The following is a 15,097-nucleotide window of genomic DNA, read 5'->3' as shown; positions in this document are numbered from 1 at the left end:
GGAGGGAGATGGAACAGATGGAGATTAGTCCGCACACGGTGTAGAAGGTCGAGTGAGATGGAACAGATGGAGATTAGTCCACACACGGTGTAGAAGGTGGAGTGAGATGTAACAGATGGATATTCGTCCACACACGGTGTTAGAAGGGAGTGAGATGGAACAGATGGAGATTAGTCCACACACGGTGTAGACGGGAGTGAGATGGAACAGATGGAGATTAGTCCACACACGGTGTAGAAGGGAGTGAGATGGAACAGATGGAGATTAGTCCACACACGGTGTTAGAAGGGAGTGAGATGGAACAGATGGAGATTAGTCCACACACGGTGTTAGAAGGTGGAGTGAGATGGAACAGATGGAGATTAGTCTACACACGGTGTTAGAAGGGAGTGAGATGGAACAGATGGAGATTAGTCCACACACGGTGTAGAAGGGAGTGAGATGGAACAGATGGAGATTAGTCCACACACGGTGTTAGAAGGGAGTGAGATGGAACAGATGGAGATTAGTCCACACACGGGGTAGAATGTGGAGTGAGATGGAACAGATGGAGATTAGTCCACACACGGGGTAGGAGGGAGCGAGATGGAACAGATGGAGATTAGTCCACACACGGTGTAGAAGGGAGCGAGATGGAACAGATGGAGATTAGTCCACACACGGTGTTAGAAGGGAGTGAGATGGAACAGATGGAGATTAGTCCACACACGGTGTTAGAAGGTGGAGTGAGATGGAACAGATGGAGATTAGTCCACACACGGTTTTAGAAGGGAGTGAGATGGAACAGATGGAGATTAGTCCACACACGGTGTTAGAAGGGAGTGAGATGGAACAGATGGAGATTAGTCCACACACGGGATAGAAGGGAGTGAGATGGAACAGATGGAGATTAGTCCACACACGGTGTAGAAGGGAGTGAGATGGAACAGATGGAGATTAGTCCACACACGGTTTTAGAAGGGAGTGAGATGGAACAGATGGAGATTAGTCCACACACGGGGTAGGTGGAGTGAGATGGAACAGATTGAGATTAGTCCACACACGGTGTTAGACGGGAGTGAGATGGAACAGATGGAGATTAGTCCACACACGGTGTTAGAAGGGAGTGAGATGGAACAGATGGAGATTAGTCCACACACGGTGTTAGAAGGTGGAGTGAGATGGAACAGATGGAGATTAGTCCACACACGGTGTTAGAAGGGAGTGAGATGGAACAGATGGAGATTAGTCCACACACGGTGTTAGAAGTTGGAGGGAGATGGAACAGATGGAGATTAGTCCACACACGGTGTAGAAGGGAGTGAGATGGAACAGATGGAGATTAGTCCACACGCGGTGTTAGAAGGGAGTGAGATGGAACAGATGGAGATTAGTCCGCACACGGTGTAGAAGGTCGAGTGAGATGGAACAGATGGAGATTAGTCCACACACGGTGTAGAAGGTCGAGCGAGATGGAACAGATGGAGATTAGTCCAGACACGGTGTAGAAGGTGGAGTGAGATGTAACAGATGGAGATTAGTCCACACACGGTGTAGAAGGGAGTGGGTTGGAACAGGTGGAGATTAGTCCACACACGGTGTTAGAAGGGAGTGAGATGGAACAGATGGAGATTAGTCCACACACGGTGTAGACGGGAGTGAGATGGAACAGATGGAGATTAGTCCACACACGGGGTAGAAGGGAGTGAGATGGAACAGATGGAGATTAGTCCACACACGGTGTTAGAAGGGAGTGAGATAAAACAGATGGAGATTAGTCCACACACGGTGTTAGAAGGGAGTGAGATGGAACAGATGGAGATTAGTCCACACGGTGTTAGAAGGTGGAGTGAGATGGAACAGATGGAGATTAGTCCACACACGGTGTTAGAAGTTGGAGGGAGATGGAACAGATGGAGATTAGTCCGCACACGGTGTAGAAGGTCGAGTGAGATGGAACAGATGGAGATTAGTCCACACACGGTGTAGAAGGTGGAGTGAGATGTAACAGATGGATATTCGTCCACACACGGTGTTAGAAGGGAGTGAGATGGAACAGATGGAGATTAGTCCACACACGGTGTAGACGGGAGTGAGATGGAACAGATGGAGATTAGTCCACACACGGTGTAGAAGGGAGTGAGATGGAACAGATGGAGATTAGTCCACACACGGTGTTAGAAGGGAGTGAGATGGAACAGATGGAGATTAGTCCACACACGGTGTTAGAAGGTGGAGTGAGATGGAACAGATGGAGATTAGTCCACACACGGTGTTAGAAGGGAGTGAGATGGAACAGATGGAGATTAGTCCACACACGGTGTAGAAGGGAGTGAGATGGAACAGATGGAGATTAGTCCACACACGGTGTTAGAAGGGAGTGAGATGGAACAGATGGAGATTAGTCCACACACGGGGTAGAATGTGGAGTGAGATGGAACAGATGGAGATTAGTCCACACACGGGGTAGGAGGGAGCGAGATGGAACAGATGGAGATTAGTCCACACACGGTGTAGAAGGGAGCGAGATGGAACAGATGGAGATTAGTCCACACACGGTGTTAGAAGGGAGTGAGATGGAACAGATGGAGATTAGTCCACACACGGTGTTAGAAGGTGGAGTGAGATGGAACAGATGGAGATTAGTCCACACACGGTTTTAGAAGGGAGTGAGATGGAACAGATGGAGATTAGTCCACACACGGTGTTAGAAGGGAGTGAGATGGAACAGATGGAGATTAGTCCACACACGGGATAGAAGGGAGTGAGATGGAACAGATGGAGATTAGTCCACACACGGTGTAGAAGGGAGTGAGATGGAACAGATGGAGATTAGTCCACACACGGTTTTAGAAGGGAGTGAGATGGAACAGATGGAGATTAGTCCACACACGGGGTAGGTGGAGTGAGATGGAACAGATTGAGATTAGTCCACACACGGTGTTAGACGGGAGTGAGATGGAACAGATGGAGATTAGTCCACACACGGTGTTAGAAGGGAGTGAGATGGAACAGATGGAGATTAGTCCACACACGGTGTTAGAAGGTGGAGTGAGATGGAACAGATGGAGATTAGTCCACACACGGTGTTAGAAGGGAGTGAGATGGAACAGATGGAGATTAGTCCACACACGGTGTAGAAGGTGGAGTGAGATGGAACAGATGGAGATTAGTCCACACACGGTGTTAAAAGGGAGTGAGATGGAACAGATGGAGATTAGTCCACACACGGTGTAGAAGGAAGTGAGATGGAACAGGTGGAGATTAGTCCACACACGGGTAGAAGGGAGCGAGATGGAACAGATGGAGATTCGTCCACACACGGTGTTAAAAGGTGGAGTGAGATGGAACAGATGGAGATTAGTCCACACACGGTGTTAGAAGGGAGCGAGATGGAACAGATGGAGATTAGTCCACACACGGTGTTAGAAGGTGGAGTGAGATATAACAGATGGAGATTAGTCCACACACGGTGTTAGAAGGGAGTGAGATGGAACAGATGGAGATTAGTCCACACACGGTGTTAGAAGGGAGTGAGATGGAACAGATGGAGATTAGTCCACACACGGTGTAGACGGGAGTGAGATGGAACAGATGGAGATTAGTCCACACACGGGTAGAAGGGAGTGAGATGGAACAGATGGAGATTAGTCCACACACGGGTAGAAGGGAGTGAGATGGAACAGATGGAGATTAGTCCACACACGGTGTAGACGGGAGTGAGATGGAACAGATGGAGATTAGTCCACACACGGGGTAGAAGGTGGAGTGAGATGGAACAGATGGAGATTAGTCCACACATGGAGTAGAAGGGAGTGAGATGGAACAGATGGAGAATAGTCCACACACGGTGTAGAAGGGAGTGAGATGGAACAGATGGAGATTAGTCCACACACGGTGTTAAAAGGGAGTGAGATGGAACAGATGGAGATTAGTCCACACACGGTGTAGAAGGGAGTGAGATGGAACAGATGGAGATTAGTCCACACACGGGGTAGAAGGGAGCGAGATGGAACAGATGGAGATTCGTCCACACACGGTGTTAAAAGGTGGAGTGAGATGGAACAGATGGAGATTAGTCCACACACGGTGTTAGAAGGGAGCGAGATGGAACAGATGGAGATTAGTCCACACACGGTGTTAGAAGGTGGAGTGAGATGGAACAGATGGAGATTAGTCCACACACGGTGTTAGAAGGGAGTGAGATGGAACAGATGGAGATTAGTCCACACACGGTTTTAGAAGGGAGTGAGATGGAACAGATGGAGATTAGTCCACACACGGTGTAGACGGGAGTGAGATGGAACAGATGGAGATTAGTCCACACACGGGTAGAAGGGAGTGAGATGGGACAGATGGAGATTAGTCCACACACGGGTAGAAGGGAGTGAGATGGAACAGATGGAGATTAGTCCACACATGGTGTTAGAAGGGAGTGAGATGGAACAGATGGAGATTAGTCCACACATGGTGTTAGAAGGGAGTGAGATGGAACAGATGGAGATTAGTCCACACACGGGGTAGAAGGGAGTGAGATGGAACAGATGGAGATTAGTCCACACACGGTGTTAGAAGGGAGCGAGATGGAACAGATGGAGATTAGTCCACACACGGTGTAGAAGGGAGTGAGATGGAACAGATGGAGATTAGTCCACACACGGTGTAGAAGGGAGTGAGATGGAACAGATGGAGATTAGTCCACACACGGAGTTAGAAGGGAGTGAGATGGAACAGATGGAGATTAGTCCACACACGGTGTTGGAAGTGAGTGAGATGGAACAGATGGAGATTAGTCCACACACGGTGTAGAAGGGAGTGAGATGGAACAGATGGAGATTAGTCTACACACGGGTAGAAGGGAGTGAGATGGAACAGATGGATATTAGTCCACACACGGTGTTAGAAGGGAGTGAGATGGAACAGATGGAGATTAGTCTACACACGGGTAGAAGAGAGTGAGATGGAACAGATGGAGATTAGTCCACACATGGTGTTAGAAGGGAGTGAGATGGAACAGATTGAGATTATTCCACACACGGTGTTAGAAGTGAGTGAGATGGAACAGATGGAGATTAGTCCACACACGGTGTTAGAAGGGAGTGAGATGGAACAGATGGAGATTAGTCCACAGTGTAGAAGGGGGTGTGATGGAACAGATGGAGATTAGTCTACACATGGTGTTAGAAGATTGAGTGAGATGGAACAGATGGAGATTAGTCCACACACGGCGTAGAAGGGATTGAGATGGAACAGATGGAGATTAGTCCACACACGGTGTTAGAAGTTGGAGGGAGATGGAACAGATGGAGATTAGTCCACACACGGTGTAGAAGGGAGTGAGATGGAACAGATGGAGATTAGTCCACACGCGGTGTTAGAAGGGAGTGAGATGGAACAGATGGAGATTAGTCCGCACACGGTGTAGAAGGTCGAGTGAGATGGAACAGATGGAGATTAGTCCACACACGGTGTAGAAGGTCGAGCGAGATGGAACAGATGGAGATTAGTCCACACACGGTGTTAGAAGGGAGTGAGATGTAACAGATGGAGATTAGTCCACACACGGTGTAGAAGGGAGTGGGTTGGAACAGATGGAGATTAGTCCACACTCGGTGTAGAAGGGAGTGAGATGGAACAGATGGAGATTAGTCCACACACGGTGTAGAAGGTGGAGTGAGATGTAACAGATGGAGATTAGTCCACACACGGTGTAGAAGGGAGTGGGTTGGAACAGGTGGAGATTAGTCCACACACGGTGTTAGAAGGGAGTGAGATGGAACAGATGGAGATTAGTCCACACACGGTGTAGACGGGAGTGAGATGGAACAGATGGAGATTAGTCCACACACGGGGTAGAAGGGAGTGAGATGGAACAGATGGAGATTAGTCCACACACGGTGTTAGAAGGGAGTGAGATGGAACAGATGGAGATTAGTCCACACACGGTGTTAGAAGGGAGTGAGATGGAACAGATGGAGATTAGTCCACACGGTGTTAGAAGGTGGAGTGAGATGGAACAGATGGAGATTAGTCCACACACGGTGTTAGAAGTTGGAGGGAGATGGAACAGATGGAGATTAGTCCGCACACGGTGTAGAAGGTCGAGTGAGATGGAACAGATGGAGATTAGTCCACACACGGTGTAGAAGGTGGAGTGAGATGTAACAGATGGATATTAGTCCACACACGGTGTTAGAAGGGAGTGAGATGGAACAGATGGAGATTAGTCCACACACGGTGTAGACGGGAGTGAGATGGAACAGATGGAGATTAGTCCACACACGGTGTAGAAGGGAGTGAGATGGAACAGATGGAGATTAGTCCACACACGGTGTTAGAAGGGAGTGAGATGGAACAGATGGAGATTAGTCCACACACGGTGTTAGAAGGTGGAGTGAGATGGAACAGATGGAGATTAGTCCACACACGGTGTTAGAAGGGAGTGAGATGGAACAGATGGAGATTAGTCCACACACGGTGTAGAAGGGAGTGAGATGGAACAGATGGAGATTAGTCCACACACGGTGTTAGAAGGGAGTGAGATGGAACAGATGGAGATTAGTCCACACACGGGGTAGAATGTGGAGTGAGATGGAACAGATGGAGATTAGTCCACACACGGGGTAGGAGGGAGCGAGATGGAACAGATGGAGATTAGTCCACACACGGTGTAGAAGGGAGCGAGATGGAACAGATGGAGATTAGTCCACACACGGTGTTAGAAGGGAGTGAGATGGAACAGATGGAGATTAGTCCACACACGGTGTTAGAAGGTGGAGGGAGATGGAACAGATGGAGATTAGTCCACACACGGTTTTAGAAGGGAGTGAGATGGAACAGATGGAGATTAGTCCACACACGGTGTTAGAAGGGAGTGAGATGGAACAGATGGAGATTAGTCCACACACGGGATAGAAGGGAGTGAGATGGAACAGATGGAGATTAGTCCACACACGGTGTAGAAGGGAGTGAGATGGAACAGATGGAGATTAGTCCACACACGGTTTTAGAAGGGAGTGAGATGGAACAGATGGAGATTAGTCCACACACGGGGTAGGTGGAGTGAGATGGAACAGATTGAGATTAGTCCACACACGGTGTTAGACGGGAGTGAGATGGAACAGATGGAGATTAGTCCACACACGGTGTTAGAAGGGAGTGAGATGGAACAGATGGAGATTAGTCCACACACGGTGTTAGAAGGTGGAGTGAGATGGAACAGATGGAGATTAGTCCACACACGGTGTTAGAAGGGAGTGAGATGGAACAGATGGAGATTAGTCCACACACGGTGTAGAAGGTGGAGTGAGATGGAACAGATGGAGATTAGTCCACACACGGTGTTAAAAGGGAGTGAGATGGAACAGATGGAGATTAGTCCACACACGGTGTAGAAGGGAGTGAGATGGAACAGATGGAGATTAGTCCACACACGGGGTAGAAGGGAGCGAGATGGAACAGATGGAGATTCGTCCACACACGGTGTTAAAAGGTGGAGTGAGATGGAACAGATGGAGATTAGTCCACACACGGTGTTAGAAGGGAGCGAGATGGAACAGATGGAGATTAGTCCACACACGGTGTTAGAAGGTGGAGTGAGATGGAACGGATGGAGATTAGTCCACACACGGTGTTAGAAGGGAGTGAGATGGAACAGATGGAGATTAGTCCACACACGGTGTTAGAAGGGAGTGAGATGGAACAGATGGAGATTAGTCCACACACGGTGTAGACGGGAGTGAGATGGAACAGATGGAGATTAGTCCACACACGGGTAGAAGGGAGTGAGATGGAACAGATGGAGATTAGTCCACACACGGGTAGAAGGGAGTGAGATGGAACAGATGGAGATTAGTCCACACACGGTGTAGACGGGAGTGAGATGGAACAGATGGAGATTAGTCCACACACGGGGTAGAAGGTGGAGTGAGATGGAACAGATGGAGATTAGTCCACACACGGTGTAGAAGGGAGTGAGATGGAACAGATGGAGATTAGTCCACACACGGTGTTAGAAGGTGGAGCGAGATGGAACAGATGGAGATTAGTCCATACACGGTGTAGAAGGGAGTGAGATGGAACAGATTTAGATTAGTCCACACATGGAGTAGAAGGGAGTGAGATGGAACAGATGGAGAATAGTCCACACACGGTGTAGAAGGGAGTGAGATGGAACAGATGGAGATTAGTCCACACACGGGGTAGAAGGGAGTGAGATGGAACAGATGGAGATTAGTCCACACACGGTGTAGAAGGGAGTGAGATGGAACAGATGGAGAATAGTCCACACACGGTGTAGAAGGGAGTGAGATGGAACAGATGGAGATTAGTCCACACACGGTGTAGAAGGGACTGAGATGGAACAGATGGAGATTAGTCCACACACGGTGGTAGGAGTGAGATGGAACAGATGGAGATTAGTCCACACGGTGTTAGAAGGGAGTGAGATGGAACAGATGGAGATTAGTCCACAGTGTAGAAGGGGGTGTGATGGAACAGATGGAGATTAGTCTACACATGGTGTTAGAAGATTGAGTGAGATGGAACAGATGGAGATTAGTCCACACACGGCGTAGAAGGGATTGAGATGGAACAGATGGAGATTAGTCCACACACGGTGTTAGAAGTTGGAGGGAGATGGAACAGATGGAGATTAGTCCACACACGGTGTAGAAGGGAGTGAGATGGAACAGATGGAGATTAGTCCACACGCGGTGTTAGAAGGGAGTGAGATGGAACAGATGGAGATTAGTCCGCACACGGTGTAGAAGGTCGAGTGAGATGGAACAGATGGAGATTAGTCCACACACGGTGTAGAAGGTCGAGCGAGATGGAACAGATGGAGATTAGTCCACACACGGTGTTAGAAGGGAGTGAGATGTAACAGATGGAGATTAGTCCACACACGGTGTAGAAGGGAGTGGGTTGGAACAGATGGAGATTAGTCCACACTCGGTGTAGAAGGGAGTGAGATGGAACAGATGGAGATTAGTCCACACACGGTGTAGAAGGTGGAGTGAGATGTAACAGATGGAGATTAGTCCACACACGGTGTAGAAGGGAGTGGGTTGGAACAGGTGGAGATTAGTCCACACACGGTGTTAGAAGGGAGTGAGATGGAACAGATGGAGATTAGTCCACACACGGTGTAGACGGGAGTGAGATGGAACAGATGGAGATTAGTCCACACACGGGGTAGAAGGGAGTGAGATGGAACAGATGGAGATTAGTCCACACACGGTGTTAGAAGGGAGTGAGATGGAACAGATGGAGATTAGTCCACACACGGTGTTAGAAGGGAGTGAGATGGAACAGATGGAGATTAGTCCACACGGTGTTAGAAGGTGGAGTGAGATGGAACAGATGGAGATTAGTCCACACACGGTGTTAGAAGTTGGAGGGAGATGGAACAGATGGAGATTAGTCCGCACACGGTGTAGAAGGTCGAGTGAGATGGAACAGATGGAGATTAGTCCACACACGGTGTAGAAGGTGGAGTGAGATGTAACAGATGGATATTAGTCCACACACGGTGTTAGAAGGGAGTGAGATGGAACAGATGGAGATTAGTCCACACACGGTGTAGACGGGAGTGAGATGGAACAGATGGAGATTAGTCCACACACGGTGTAGAAGGGAGTGAGATGGAACAGATGGAGATTAGTCCACACACGGTGTTAGAAGGGAGTGAGATGGAACAGATGGAGATTAGTCCACACACGGTGTTAGAAGGTGGAGTGAGATGGAACAGATGGAGATTAGTCCACACACGGTGTTAGAAGGGAGTGAGATGGAACAGATGGAGATTAGTCCACACACGGTGTAGAAGGGAGTGAGATGGAACAGATGGAGATTAGTCCACACACGGTGTTAGAAGGGAGTGAGATGGAACAGATGGAGATTAGTCCACACACGGGGTAGAATGTGGAGTGAGATGGAACAGATGGAGATTAGTCCACACACGGGGTAGGAGGGAGCGAGATGGAACAGATGGAGATTAGTCCACACACGGTGTAGAAGGGAGCGAGATGGAACAGATGGAGATTAGTCCACACACGGTGTTAGAAGGGAGTGAGATGGAACAGATGGAGATTAGTCCACACACGGTGTTAGAAGGTGGAGGGAGATGGAACAGATGGAGATTAGTCCACACACGGTTTTAGAAGGGAGTGAGATGGAACAGATGGAGATTAGTCCACACACGGTGTTAGAAGGGAGTGAGATGGAACAGATGGAGATTAGTCCACACACGGGATAGAAGGGAGTGAGATGGAACAGATGGAGATTAGTCCACACACGGTGTAGAAGGGAGTGAGATGGAACAGATGGAGATTAGTCCACACACGGTTTTAGAAGGGAGTGAGATGGAACAGATGGAGATTAGTCCACACACGGGGTAGGTGGAGTGAGATGGAACAGATTGAGATTAGTCCACACACGGTGTTAGACGGGAGTGAGATGGAACAGATGGAGATTAGTCCACACACGGTGTTAGAAGGGAGTGAGATGGAACAGATGGAGATTAGTCCACACACGGTGTTAGAAGGTGGAGTGAGATGGAACAGATGGAGATTAGTCCACACACGGTGTTAGAAGGGAGTGAGATGGAACAGATGGAGATTAGTCCACACACGGTGTAGAAGGTGGAGTGAGATGGAACAGATGGAGATTAGTCCACACACGGTGTTAAAAGGGAGTGAGATGGAACAGATGGAGATTAGTCCACACACGGTGTAGAAGGGAGTGAGATGGAACAGATGGAGATTAGTCCACACACGGGGTAGAAGGGAGCGAGATGGAACAGATGGAGATTCGTCCACACACGGTGTTAAAAGGTGGAGTGAGATGGAACAGATGGAGATTAGTCCACACACGGTGTTAGAAGGGAGCGAGATGGAACAGATGGAGATTAGTCCACACACGGTGTTAGAAGGTGGAGTGAGATGGAACGGATGGAGATTAGTCCACACACGGTGTTAGAAGGGAGTGAGATGGAACAGATGGAGATTAGTCCACACACGGTGTTAGAAGGGAGTGAGATGGAACAGATGGAGATTAGTCCACACACGGTGTAGACGGGAGTGAGATGGAACAGATGGAGATTAGTCCACACACGGGTAGAAGGGAGTGAGATGGAACAGATGGAGATTAGTCCACACACGGGTAGAAGGGAGTGAGATGGAACAGATGGAGATTAGTCCACACACGGTGTAGACGGGAGTGAGATGGAACAGATGGAGATTAGTCCACACACGGGGTAGAAGGTGGAGTGAGATGGAACAGATGGAGATTAGTCCACACACGGTGTAGAAGGGAGTGAGATGGAACAGATGGAGATTAGTCCACACACGGTGTTAGAAGGTGGAGCGAGATGGAACAGATGGAGATTAGTCCATACACGGTGTAGAAGGGAGTGAGATGGAACAGATTTAGATTAGTCCACACATGGAGTAGAAGGGAGTGAGATGGAACAGATGGAGAATAGTCCACACACGGTGTAGAAGGGAGTGAGATGGAACAGATGGAGATTAGTCCACACACGGGGTAGAAGGGAGTGAGATGGAACAGATGGAGATTAGTCCACACACGGTGTAGAAGGGAGTGAGATGGAACAGATGGAGAATAGTCCACACACGGTGTAGAAGGGAGTGAGATGGAACAGATGGAGATTAGTCCACACACGGTGTAGAAGGGACTGAGATGGAACAGATGGAGATTAGTCCACACACGGTGGTAGGAGTGAGATGGAACAGATGGAGATTAGTCCACACGGTGTTAGAAGGGAGTGAGATGGAACAGATGGAGATTAGTCCACACACGGAGTAGAAGGGAGTGAGATGGAACAGATGGAGATTAGTCCACACATGGTGTTAGAAGGGAGTGAGATGGAACAGATGGAGATTAGTCCACACATGGTGTTAGAAGGGAGTGAGATGGAACAGATGGAGATTAGTCCACACATGGTGTTAGAAGGGAGTGAGATGGAACAGATGGAGATTAGTCCACACACGGTGTAGAAGGGAGTGAGATGGAACAGATGGAGATTAGTCCACACACGGTGTTAGAAGGGAGCGAGATGGAACAGATGGAGATTAGTCCACAGTGTAGAAGGGAGTGAGATGGAACAGATGGAGATTAGTCCGCAAACGGGGTAGAAGGTGGAGTGAGATGGAACAGATGGAGATTAGTCCACACACGGTGTAGAAGGGAGTGAGATGGAACAGATGGAGATTAGTCCACACACGGTGTAGAAGGGAGTGAGATGGAACAGATGGAGATTAGTCCACACACGGTGTAGAAGGGAGTGAGATGGAACAGATGGAGATTAGTCCACACACGGGGTAGAAGGAAGTGAGATGGAACAGATGGAGATTAGTCCACACACGGTGTTAGAAGGGAGTGAGATGGAACAGATGGAGATTAGTCCACACACGGTGTTAGAAGGTGGAGTGAGATGGAACAGATGGAGATTAGTCCACACACGGGGTAGAAGGGAGTGAGATGGAACAGATGGAGATTAGTCCACACACGGTGTTAGAAGGTGGAGTGAGATGGAACAGATGGAGATTAGTCCACACACGGTGTTAGAAGGGAGTGAGATGGAACAGATGGAGATTAGTCCACACACGGTGTTAGAAGGTGGAGTGAGATGGAACAGATGGAGATTAGTCCACACACGGTGTTAGAAGGGAGTGAGATGGAACAGATGGAGATTAGTCCACACACGGGGTAGAGGGGAGTGAGATGGAACAGATGGAGATTAGTCCACACGGTGTGGACGGGAGTGAGATGGAACAGATGGAGATTAGTCCACACACGGTGTTAGAAGGGAGTGAGATGGAACAGATGGAGATTAGTCCACACACGGTGTAGAAGGTGGAGTGAGATGGAACAGATGGAGATTAGTCCACACACGGTGTTAAAAGGGAGTGAGATGGAACAGATGGAGATTAGTTCACACACGGTGTAGAAGGGAGTGAGATGGAACAGATGGAGATTAGTCCACACACGGGGTAGAAGGGAGCGAGATGGAACAGATGGAGATTCGTCCACACACGGTGTTAAAAGGTGGAGTGAGATGGAACAGATGGAGATTAGTCCACACACGGTGTTAGAAGGGAGCGAGATGGAACAGATGGAGATTAGTCCACACACGGTGTTAGAAGGTGGAGTGAGATGGAACAGATGGAGATTAGTCCACACACGGTGTTAGAAGGGAGTGAGATGGAACAGATGGAGATTAGTCCACACACGGTGTTAGAAGGGAGTGAGATGGAACAGATGGAGATTAGTCCACACACGGTGTAGACGGGAGTGAGATGGAACAGATGGAGATTAGTCCACACACGGGTAGAAGGGAGTGAGATGGAACAGATGGAGATTAGTCCACACACGGGTAGAAGGGAGTGAGATGGAACAGATGGAGATTAGTCCACACACGGTGTAGACGGGAGTGAGATGGAACAGATGGAGATTAGTCCACACACGGGTAGAAGGGAGTGAGATGGAACAGATGGAGATTAGTCCACACACGGGTAGAAGGGAGTGAGATGGAACAGATGGAGATTAGTCCACACACGGTGTTAGAAGGTGGAGTGAGATGGAACAGATGGAGATTAGTCCACACACAGTGTAGAAGGGAGTGAGATGGAACAGATGGAGATTAGTCCACACGGGGTAGAAGGGAGTGAGATGGAACAGATGGAGATTAGTCCACACACGGTATTAGAAGGGAGTGAGATGGAACAGATGGAGATTAGTCCACACACGGTGTTAGAAGGGAGTGAGATGGAACAGATGGAGATTAGTCCACACACGGTGTAGAAGGTGGAGTGAGATGGAACAGATGGAGATTAGTCCACACACGGGGTAGAAGGTGGAGCGAGATGGAACAGATGGAGATTAGTCCACACACGGTGTTAGAAGGGAGTGAGATGGAACAGATGGAGATTAGTCCACACACGGTGTAGAAGGTGGAGTGAGATGGAACAGATGGAGATTAGTCCACACACGGTGTTAGAAGGTGGAGTGAGATTGAACAGATGGAGAATAGTCCACACACGAGGTAGAAGGTGTAGTGAGATGGAACAGATGGAGATTAGTCCACACACGGTGTTAGAAGGGAGAGAGATGGAACAGATGGAGATTAGTCCACACACGGGGTAGAAGGGAGTGAGATGGAACAGATGGAGATTAGTCCACACACGGGTAGAAGGGAGTGAGATGGAACAGATGGAGATTAGTCCACACACGGGTAGAAGGGAGTGAGATGGAACAGATGGAGATTAGTCCACACACGGTGTAGACGGGAGTGAGATGGAACAGATGGAGATTAGTCCACACACGGGGTAGAAGGTGGAGTGAGATGGAACAGATGGAGATTAGTCCACACACGGTGTAGAAGGGAGTGAGATGGAACAGATGGAGATTAGTCCACACACGGTGTTAGAAGGTGGAGTGAGATGGAACAGATGGAGATTAGTCCATACACGGTGTAGAAGGGAGTGAGATGGAACAGATTTAGATTTGTCCACACATGGAGTAGAAGGGAGTGAGATGGAACAGATGGAGAATAGTCCACACACGGTGTAGAAGGGAGTGAGATGGAACAGATGGAGATTAGTCCACACACGGGGTAGAAGGGAGTGAGATGGAACAGATGGAGATTAGTCCACACACGGTGTAGAAGGGAGTGAGATGGAACAGATGGAGATTAGTCCACACACGGTGTAGAAGGGACTGAGATGGAACAGATGGAGATTAGTCCACACACGGTGTTAGAAGGTGGAGTGAGATGGAACAGATGGAGATTAGTCCACACACGGTGTAGAAGGGAGTGAGATGGAACAGATGGAGAATAGTCCACACACGGTGTAGAAGGGAGTGAGATGGAACAGATGGAGATTAGTCCACACACGGTGTAGAAGGGACTGAGATGGAACAGATGGAGATTAGTCCACACACGGTGTTAGAAGGTGGAGTGAGATGGAACAGATGGAGATTAGTCTACACACGGTGTAGAAGGGAGTGAGATGGAACAGATGGAGATTAGTCCACACACCGTGTTAGAAGGTGGAGTGAGATGGAACAGATGGAGATTAGTCCACACACGGTGTTT

The 15,097-nt window shown here is 48.8% G+C and overlaps 1 long non-coding RNA gene across 1 annotated transcript; it reads left to right on the top strand.

The window, feature by feature from the left end:
- Positions 1–3,422: 3,422 nt before the first annotated feature.
- On the top strand, positions 3,423–6,866 carry LOC142908202 (uncharacterized). Its single transcript, XR_012931632.1, has 3 exons — positions 3,423–3,742; positions 4,029–5,980; positions 6,419–6,866. It is a non-coding gene; the product is annotated as an uncharacterized LOC142908202 (long non-coding RNA).
- The last annotated feature ends 8,231 nt before the right edge of the window (positions 6,867–15,097 follow it).

Source organism: Petromyzon marinus (genome assembly GCF_048934315.1).
Source record: "Petromyzon marinus isolate PM22_M1 ecotype Great Lakes invasive population chromosome 76 unlocalized genomic scaffold, UKy_Petmar_22M1.pri1.0 chr76_unloc.2, whole genome shotgun sequence".
Lineage (NCBI taxonomy): Eukaryota > Metazoa > Chordata > Hyperoartia > Petromyzontiformes > Petromyzontidae > Petromyzon > Petromyzon marinus.
This window is presented reverse-complemented; position numbering and strand designations above follow the sequence as displayed.